The sequence below is a fragment of the Hyaena hyaena genome, unplaced genomic scaffold (assembly GCF_003009895.1).
Source record: "Hyaena hyaena isolate Hyena2069 unplaced genomic scaffold, ASM300989v1 scaffold_505, whole genome shotgun sequence".
Classification (NCBI taxonomy): domain Eukaryota; kingdom Metazoa; phylum Chordata; class Mammalia; order Carnivora; family Hyaenidae; genus Hyaena; species Hyaena hyaena.
The window spans coordinates 1,045,003-1,054,298 of NW_024081134.1; the positions used below are offsets into that span (position 1 = coordinate 1,045,003).

The 9,296-nt window shown below is 46.8% G+C and overlaps 1 long non-coding RNA gene across 1 annotated transcript; it reads right to left on the reverse strand.

Annotated features, from left to right (window-relative positions):
- Window positions 1-944: 944 nt before the first annotated feature.
- Window positions 945-7,616, reverse strand: LOC120247142. The gene is made up of 3 exons (XR_005532231.1): window positions 7,163-7,616; window positions 3,935-4,044; window positions 945-1,003 (listed from the first exon to the last, which is right to left on the reverse strand). It is a non-coding gene; the product is annotated as an uncharacterized LOC120247142 (long non-coding RNA).
- Between the last annotated feature and the right edge of the window lie 1,680 nt (window positions 7,617-9,296).

The following is a 9,296-nucleotide window of genomic DNA, read 5'->3' on the forward strand; positions in this document are numbered from 1 at the left end:
ATGTCCCTCATCTCTGCTTACAGAGAAGTCCTCTTTCCTTTGGCATATGCTGGAATTTGCCTCCATTTCCTCATGACCTATTCATCTATTTATTTGGTGGGCTTTGAGGGGTGTCCCTTACATGGCCAGGAGAGCTCCACACAACACAAGAGGGCCTGGTGGAGAAAAGAAAGCCTCCCACCAGGGCGGCTAGGTGGCTCAGTCAGTTAAGCGTTTGATTTTGGCCCAGGTCACGATCTCATGGTCCGTGAGTTCGAGCCGCGTGTTGGTCTCTGTGCTGACAGCTCAGAGCCTGGAGCCTGCTTCAGATTCTGTCTCCCTCCCTCTAACTGCTCCTCCCCTGCTCACACTCTCTATCTCAAAACTAAATAAAGATTTAAAAAAATTAAAAAAGAAAACCTCCCACTTTCAACAGTAGTTCCCTAGGGTCCTGTTTCCAACTAAGTCAATATTAGTGCACATTTTGTAGCAACTTCAAAGGCAGTTTAGGAATGCATTTTTTCCTGGAGCATTGGGGTTTCTGGAGTCATTTGTCAGTGGGCTGGACACTCTGGATTCTCTCACATTAGCTGGTATCCTCACCTCAGCTGTGAAGGCCTTAGGAAGGTCGCCAACTGCCAGAGATCATGTGGCTAATTTCTGTGACCTCCTACCAGTCTCATTAAGGTCTGTGAGTGACGTCATAATTAATGGTCCCAGACAGTTGCCTCAGGTTGAGGCTGCAGCTTCCCAAAATCATAAGCTTTGATCTAGAAGGACTTTTAGAGATCAGTTAGCCAACACTTTGATCTGACAGTTGAGGAAAGGGAGGCTCAGAGAGGTTAGGTGATTGACTCACAGTCACACAGTATGTCCTCCCAGTGATCCAGACAAGTGTTCTTTACTGTACATGCCTCTATACTCCAATACAGAGTACTCCAATACTCTGTACTCCAACTCAAAAGGAAACCAGGGTTGTAGCAAGGATGGTTGTGAAAGAGTCTCATTCTAAATTTTCCAAACCCTGTGGGTGCAAGGGGACAGAATGAAGAACAGAAAGTATTTAGAGAAATATATACAGAGAGAGAAGTAAAGACAAAAAGGAGGGATTGGGATAACTCATTCCGATGAACATCAAAATACAAAGCACAGAACATAATAGAACAAAACTAATGCCAAACCCAAAATAGTTGATTTTTGTCATTTCTGGAGGACGTAGAATGAAGCCCCTCTCAACCTTTGGAATACCTGTGAAGCCAGTCTTGATGGCTTCTGCCTTCTTTAGATTCCAGTGTGGAGGTCTGCAAACTAAAGCCCGTGGACTGAATCTGGCCCGCTGACTCTTTTTGCAAATAAAGTTTTATTGGAACATAACTGTTCTCACTTGTTTGTTTTGTCTATGACTACTTTCCTGCTGGGACAGAACTGAGACATTGCAGAGAGACCATATGTCCCAGAAGGCCTAAAATATTTACTGTCAGACCCTTTGTAGAAGACTTTTGCCAATCCCTGCCCTAGTGTTTCAACTGAATCTTTCTCAGTACGTGCATACAATCTGGAAAAAGACAGCTCTGTGGTGTATTTCTGGGTTTGGGATTTTTTGGAGGCTGTGCTTGTGTCTCCTTTAATCCTTCCCAGTGCCACTTGCGAGACCTAACAACCAAAGAAATGAAGTCATAAAGGCTAAGGGGGCCAACAGAAAGACTTGGAATGCAGAAGAATGCTTCATTAGTACGTTATCACACCCCAAGTCAACTCAGTTCATGTTTTCCAAGTTCATGTAACTTCTGCTTTTAAACTCAAGGAAAGTAACTGCATGTGCCATGTATACACATATGCTGCTGGTGTTTCTGTGCATCTGTGGATTGGGGTATTTCCATGCCCACAAACAAGGCTGATATGCAAAATATATAAAAACTAGATTAGCACAGAGACTGACAAGACAGATTCCAGCCTGTATGTTCCCGCTCCATCTTCGGTGGCTGAGATGTGACTTCAGAACAGGAAGGAGTTCATTTCTCTCTTCCCCCAGTGTGAGCAGCTAAGCTGGTTCCTGACTTCCTTGGGCTTGTGATTTGTCACTGAACGTGGGTTGTGGATCTGGGTTTGTGCAGGGGTACAGAAGCTACTAGACTCAGATGGCTATAAACATTGTAATAGACACATAGACTGAGCATAAGGAGGACCAAGCAACTTCCTTTTAGGCCTTACGTGAGGCTACAAACTCCTCTTCAGTGTGGTTTAGGGGGAGAGGATTCCAACCATTTAGAAGGCTGGATCGATCCACATGTTTGGCAATCTGCCATCACCTCTATTAGTGAATGTCTACCATGTGTCAAGCACCATGCGAGGCTCTTTATATAGGTAACAGGATGTTAAATGGGACTTTCCTCATCTCAAAATTTGGACAGAGGCCCCAAAGTTCAGAAAAGAAAGCTAGGTATCAACTACTCTCAATGACCCCCACATTCTAAATCAAGATGGTAGACTATTTCTACAGATTTGTAAAAGAGGTGATCAATAGTCCATTACTCACCTCCAGACTATATAAGAGAGGGTAAGAGTTCAAATAGAAAGGGAGGTGGTAGTGAAGATCTGTCTGGAGAGGGTTGCCACTTCCTCCTTCCCCCAGCCAAGGGGAAGGTTTAGGTGTTGATTCTTACTACACCCTACTTAGGGGGATTGCAGAAAAGAACTCAAAAGAGCTTGACTTCAGTCAGCTGGACAGCGGGGGACAGAGGGACTCAGGTCTGAAAATGATCTAAAGGCCAGTGGCTATGGTCGGCTTGCTGGCCTGGACAGGAAGCCCAGAGAACTCTCTTGGGGGCAAGCCGCACATCCAGAGCTTAGCAGAACATAGATGTTTGTGTGTTTTCCGAGGGACTATGTGGACTGTCCAAGAGGGCTACCTGGAAAAGCGAGGTAGCCCCAGCTAGGGAGAGGCTGCCACAAATCCTGGGGCTGAGAGGGAGTCATTAAGTGGCCAGTGTGAGGGAGGTATCAAGAGACCTGTAAGCAGCAACAGGGCATATTCCAGAAAACCCAAGACAATGTTCCAGAAGACAATGTCCAAATCCTGAGATGGAAAAGAGACTCAGAGAAACTCACAGACATGAAACAATTTGCTCAATATCAGGCGGCTAACACGGCATATGACAGTTTTGTACTGTGTTGGTTTGGGTCAGCTGAAACTATTTCCCAGAATTCTCTTCCCTGCATAGTTCCAGATTAGAGTTGCCAAAGTTGGAAGGCAGAGAAGTGTGGCAGTAACAATTACTTTCTGAAGGCCGTCATGATTACAGGTGCCAGCAGGTTCTAGGCTGTGGTCATTTCCCCTCAAACCACAACAAGCTTTTCTCAGCAAATCTGAGCCTTTCTGACCAACAGCAACCCCAAGCCAACCCCCAGATGGAGAGGCAACAGTGTCCCATATAAACTTCTCCACCAACTCTTTAGATCCTGCTCTAAACTGGACATGACACCTGGACATGACTGACTTGGGTAGGTTGCTTCTGAGTGTGCTCAAGAACTTGGAGAAAGAAAACTATGAGCAAAGGGCTATAAGTTCTAAACTCAAGACACTTAAGGGAGCAGAATTGTTCTGTGATTGCCTTAAAATAAACCTTTATTTCCTGTAGCTGCGGGGTTGAGATTTCTGAAAACCAAACTCAAAGTAGCCAGGTGGCAGTCTCTACTTCCATTTTAATAAGATCATTTTTGTCTCCCGGGGTGGAGACATTTTTCCCTTGGGATCTAATACCTCTAAATCAGCAGTGCCCTAAGTTCTAGGAATGAGAAGTAGCATTTTGCAGGTGACTCATTAGGGATAGGAATGAGAAGAACCTCTCCCTAGGTTTTCTTTTATTTCCACTCCGTACTGGTTCACTAACACATACAATGAGGCTGTTATGGTGGGAAATGTCAAGCAGAAGCTTCTAGAATGGTCTGTACCTACCAAAATGGTAAGCGATCTCATTCTTGGAGAGATTGCAGAGAGGAGTGTCACCATCAGAACTTGAAGGACGTGGTGGTGGCGATTATCCTCTCCCAGTTTGCCTGTTTCCTCTGTGTAGAATACGAATAAATGGATTTTGGAGAATAAGTGCATGATCATAAACTTAATCAGGTTGGCTTCGGTTTCAGCTTCCGTTACAGACATGGTTTCTCTACTGGAGCAACGACACCCTTTGCGCCTAGTATTCAGGTATTGATCTGGCAAACATCTTTTCTTTGCACCTGTTCCTAAAGATCACCAGAAACAGTTTCCTTTCAACTGGCGAGGCCAGCAATACACTTTCACTCTCTTTCCTCAGGGCTCTTTCAACCACGCGGATGCCATGATGCTGGATGGACCAGATGAGTAGGAAGTAGCAGGTGCCCTAAACGCTTTGGTAAGACACATGTATGCCGGATGGTGTGAAATAAATCCTACAGAAGTTAGGGAGCTTGCCACTCTGGTAAATTTCCAAGGATCCTGGTGATTGGAAGCCTGATAAAATATCCTTGCTCCGGTAAAGGACAGGCTGATACCCCTGGCGTCTCGCACCAGGAAGAAAAAGGCACAGTGCTTAGTGGGCCTCTTTTGGATTTTGAAAATAACCTCTTCTTCATTTGTGTATGCTGCTCTGACTAATTTGTCAGAAAAGCCAAACGTCTGCCAGTTTTGAGTAGGATCCAGAACAAGAGAAGGCTCTGCAAAAAGGTACAGGTTGCTGTGCAAACGTCTCTGCGCCTCGGGCCATACTATCGGTCACATCCAATGGCCCTTAAAGTGTCTAGCCCTCTATGGAGCCACAGACCCTGTAGAGAGCCTTTGGCAGCTTCTGAAGCTGAGTCAGAGTAAACTCTTAGGATAATGGATCAAGCTATGCCATTCTCTTCAGATAATTATTTTCCTTTTGAGAGATAGCTTCCAGCATTTATTGGATCCTACTAGAGGTTAAATATTTGACTATGAATCACCATGTTACCTATGACCTGAGCTGCCCATCATAAACAGGGTGTTCTTGGCCATTAAGCCATAAAGATGGGAATTCACAGCAGTATTCCATTATCAATGGAAGTGGTATGTATACGTGATAGGACTTGAGCAAGTCCTAAAGGCAAGAGGAAGTTGCGTGAATATGTGCCTCAAATTCCCTTGGCTCTGATTCCTACTAAACTGCCTCCCACGGTGCCTATGTCCCTCAGTGGGTTGAGCGTTTGATTTCGGCTCACACTTGTGAGTTCAAGCCCTGCATCAGGCTCACTGCTGACAGCACAGAGCCCACTTTGGATCCTCTGTCCCTCCCTCTCTGCCCCTCCCCTGCTCACACACCCTCTCCCAAATATGAATAAATATTTTACAAAAAGAAACTGCCTCCTCTTTCTCAACCCATACCTATGGTCTCACAAGAAATTCTCTATGACCAGTTGACTAAGAAACAAAAAAAGAGCCTGACCCTCTTCACTGATGGTTCTTGCTTCTGCATGATTGGAATGATTCCAGCTACTACCTGAAAGTGGAAAGCTGCGGCACTACTGCCCCACTCGGAGGAGACACTGAAGTCTTCCCAGTGTGCAGAACTTACAGCAGTACGCATAGAGGCTCATCTTGCCTGAAAGCAGAGATGGCCAGAGGTACAGACAGACACTGAAGAAACGGGATGTGTGTGTGTACTGTGGCTTTGGCTTTTAAGTTCAGAGGATTGGAGGGAATGTATTTGGAAAATTGGTGACAAGGATAATGGGAAAGAGGAGTGTGGTTGAACTATTCTAAACTGATATGAAGTGTGAAAATATCCATATCTTACATGAGTGTTTACCAAAGTGCAACCTCATTAGAGGGGAATCTTAATAGTCAGGACACTAAAATGCCATTTTCTTTCCCCAGCCATCTTCTCCAGTCATCCCTGGCTCTGTCAACGGCTCACAATCAAAGTGTACGTGTGGCAAAGATAGGAGTTATGTGTGGCTCAGCGCTGGGGCTCCTATTCAAGTCTGATATGACTACTGTCACTGCTAAGTACTCAACCTGCCAACAGCAGAGACCAGCACTGAACCCTCAATGTTGGCACAATTTCCTAGGGTGTGGAGCCAGCCACTTGGTGCTAGGTTGATTATATTGGAACACTCCCATAATGGAAGGAGTAGTGCTTCTTCTCACAAGTAGATACTTACCCTGGACATAGATTTTTCTTCCCTGTTCACGTGCTTCTGCCAAAAGCACCATCTACAGACTTATAGAACATTTTATTTATTGTCCTGGTATTCCACTAAGTATAGCCTCTGACCAAGGAGCTCATTTAACAGCAAATTAAGTGTGGTAATGAGCTCATGATCCTAGAATACACAGGTCTTACCATGTGCGCGATCCCCTTGAAGTAAATGGCCTGAAGGAATGCTAGAACAATCTTTTGGACCCTCAGTGTCAACACAAATTCAGTGCCAACACTGGGCAGGGCAATGTCCTCCAGAATGCTATATATGCCCCCAGTCAATGATCAATATAAAGTTCCAGTTTCTCCCTTCAGTAACTGTCTCACTGGTTGGCAGATCAGGACCAGGAAAAAGCGCACGCTAAAGTGGGAATTGATGTGTCGAATTTTTTAATGTAAATTGTCTCGTTTCATCCTCACCAAAATTCCATAAGGTTACATATTCTTATTCTGATTTCACAGACAAGGAATCTAAAACTCAGAGAGGTTAGGTAATTTTCCAAAGATCACACAGGATAAACAGCAGAGTAGGATTTGAACCCAGATCTGCTCAGCTCTAAAGCTCATATTCTTGCAGCACACGTGGACTGTGTTCCCGCCATCTCCTCCAGGACTGAGCAGCCCCGAGCCCAAATGCTTTACAACTGATGTTTAGGAAAGATGAGAGAGGCTGAGGGATGAACTGGGTAATAAGTGTCACGATAGACGTGCGTCCTCTGTGCTATAGTAGAAACTATTTAGAAAAGAAACTAAATCCAGCATGGGGAAGGCAAACTGAGAACCAAGTCTTTAAAGGTAAAGAGAGAGAGACAGAGAGAGAGAGTGTGTGTGTTGGGCAGGGGAGGATGAGAACGTGTGCTGGGTTGGGGGAGGGAGGCTGGTCTCCGCCATGCGCTGTGCCGGGGCCTCTCCCCGAGTAGGGTTGGTGGGGAGGTCTAGTGGGAGCCCATGAGCTTGCAGATTGGGTCTGTGTGCATAAGACCCACCTCAGTGGGCGATGAGTGGGGCGCAGTGGGCCCGAGAGCTCCTGGAGATTCCAAGCGGTGCCGTCTCGTCTGGAGTGAGCCTCGACGCTGATCAGCCGGCCTCGACCAACCCCGGCGGCGGGGTGCTCCCCGCAGGGAGGCTTGTCCTTTCCAGCTCCGCCCTCCTTAGGCTGCTCTCTCCTGCCTGCATCCGGGGGGCCGGGGCCTGCAGTGAACTGCGTCCTCGTGCCCGTCCCGCCCAGTCGGGTTTACCCAGATCTCAGGACGCCACGGTGCGATTCCGAGGCCTTTGGGACGCGAGGACGGGGTCCTCGACCTGGGGACACGCGCTCCGAGTCCCCTGCGCCCATCCTTCCTCCCCGCGGTGGCCAGAGCAGGCGGGCGGAGGCGCGCTTCGCTGAGAGGTGGGGCCTTGCTGGGTTTGCACGCGCGACACCCTCTCGCGGCCGGCTTGGCCCGCACACACCCAGCGAGGAGGCGACAGGAAAGGTCCCCAGCCACCGCCTCCTCCGGCTGGCCTTTGTGACCGAACTTGTGCCGCCTCCGCCTGCTCTGAGGTCCAGGGAGGGGTCCACCAGAGCTGCTGTCGGGTTAACCCTTGGACTTTCTCCAGGGCGGACCCTGTGGCACTCAGAAAAAGTCCCCAGGCAGATGGGGCGCCTGAGTGGCCCAGTCGATGAAGCATTCGACTTTGGCTCAGGTCATGATCTTACCGTTTGTGAGCTGGAGCCCTGCATCTGGCTCAGTCCTGACAGCTCAGAGCCTGGAGCCTGCTTCTGATTCTGTGTTTTCCTCTCTCTCTCTCTCTCTCTCTGTCCGTCTCCCACTCTGCTCTGTCTCTCTCTCAAAAATAAATAAACATTAAAAACTAAATAAAAAAGAAAAAGTCTCCAGGCAGAAAGGTCCAGGGCAAATGGAAGAGTAAAAAAGGTGCAGTCTGTTCAAACTGAAGCCCAATGAATGCTGTGCTTTCTTATTTTTAAAAATCTAAGTTATCACAGTATAGTTTATATGCAATAAAATGCACCCATTTTAAACGGACATTTCAGTGAGGTTTGACACATTTATATACCGCCACCGTGATCAAGATACAGATCAAGATACAAAAGATTTCCTTTTATATAATTTATTGTCAAGTTGGCTAACATACAGTGTACACAGTGTGCTCTTAGCTTCAGGAGTAGATTCCCATGATTCATCGCTTACATACAGCATTCAGTGCTCATCCCAACAAGTGCCCTCGTCAATGCCCATCACCCATTTCGCCCTCTCCCCCCGCCTCCCATCAACCTTCAGTTTGTTCTCTGTATTTAAGAGTCTCTTATGGGTTTGCCTCCCTCCCCCTCTGCAACTATTTATCCCCTTCCCCTCCCCCATGATCTTCTGTTAAGTTTCTCAAGTTCCACGTATGAGTGAAAACATATGCTATCTGTCTTTCTCTAACTAATTTCACTTAGCATAATACCCTCCAGTTCCATTCATGTTGCTGCAAATGGCAGGATTTCATTCCTGCTCATTGCCAAGTAGTATTTCATTGTATGTATGAACCACGTCTTCTTTTTTTTTCTTTTTACAAATAGTTTATTGTCAAGTTGGTTTCCATATAACACCCAGTGCTCATCCCCACAAGTACCCTCCTCCATGCCCATCTCCCCTCTCCCCCCCCACCCATCAGTCCTCGTTTGCTCTCAGCATTCAAGAGACTCTCATGGTTTGCCTCTCTCCCCCTCCCCCACTATTTCCCCCCTTCTTCTCTCCCACGGTTCTCCGTTAAGTTCCTCCTAATCCTCCTAGACGTGCAAACATATGGTAGCTGTCCTTCTCTGCCTGACTTATTTCGCTCAGCATAACACCCTCAAGGTCCATCCATGTTGCTACACATGGCCAGATATCATTCTTACTCATTGCAATGTAGTATTCCATAGTATAGATAAACCACATCTTCTTGATCCATTCGTCCATTGATGGACACTTAGGCTCTTTCCATGTTTTGGCTATTGTGGAGAGTACTGCTATGAACATTGGGGTCCATGTGCCCCTATGCATCAGCACTCCTGTATCCTTTGGGTAAATTCCTAGCAGTGCTATTGCTGGGTCCTAGGGGAGTTCTGTTGTTAGTTTCCTGAGGAAACTC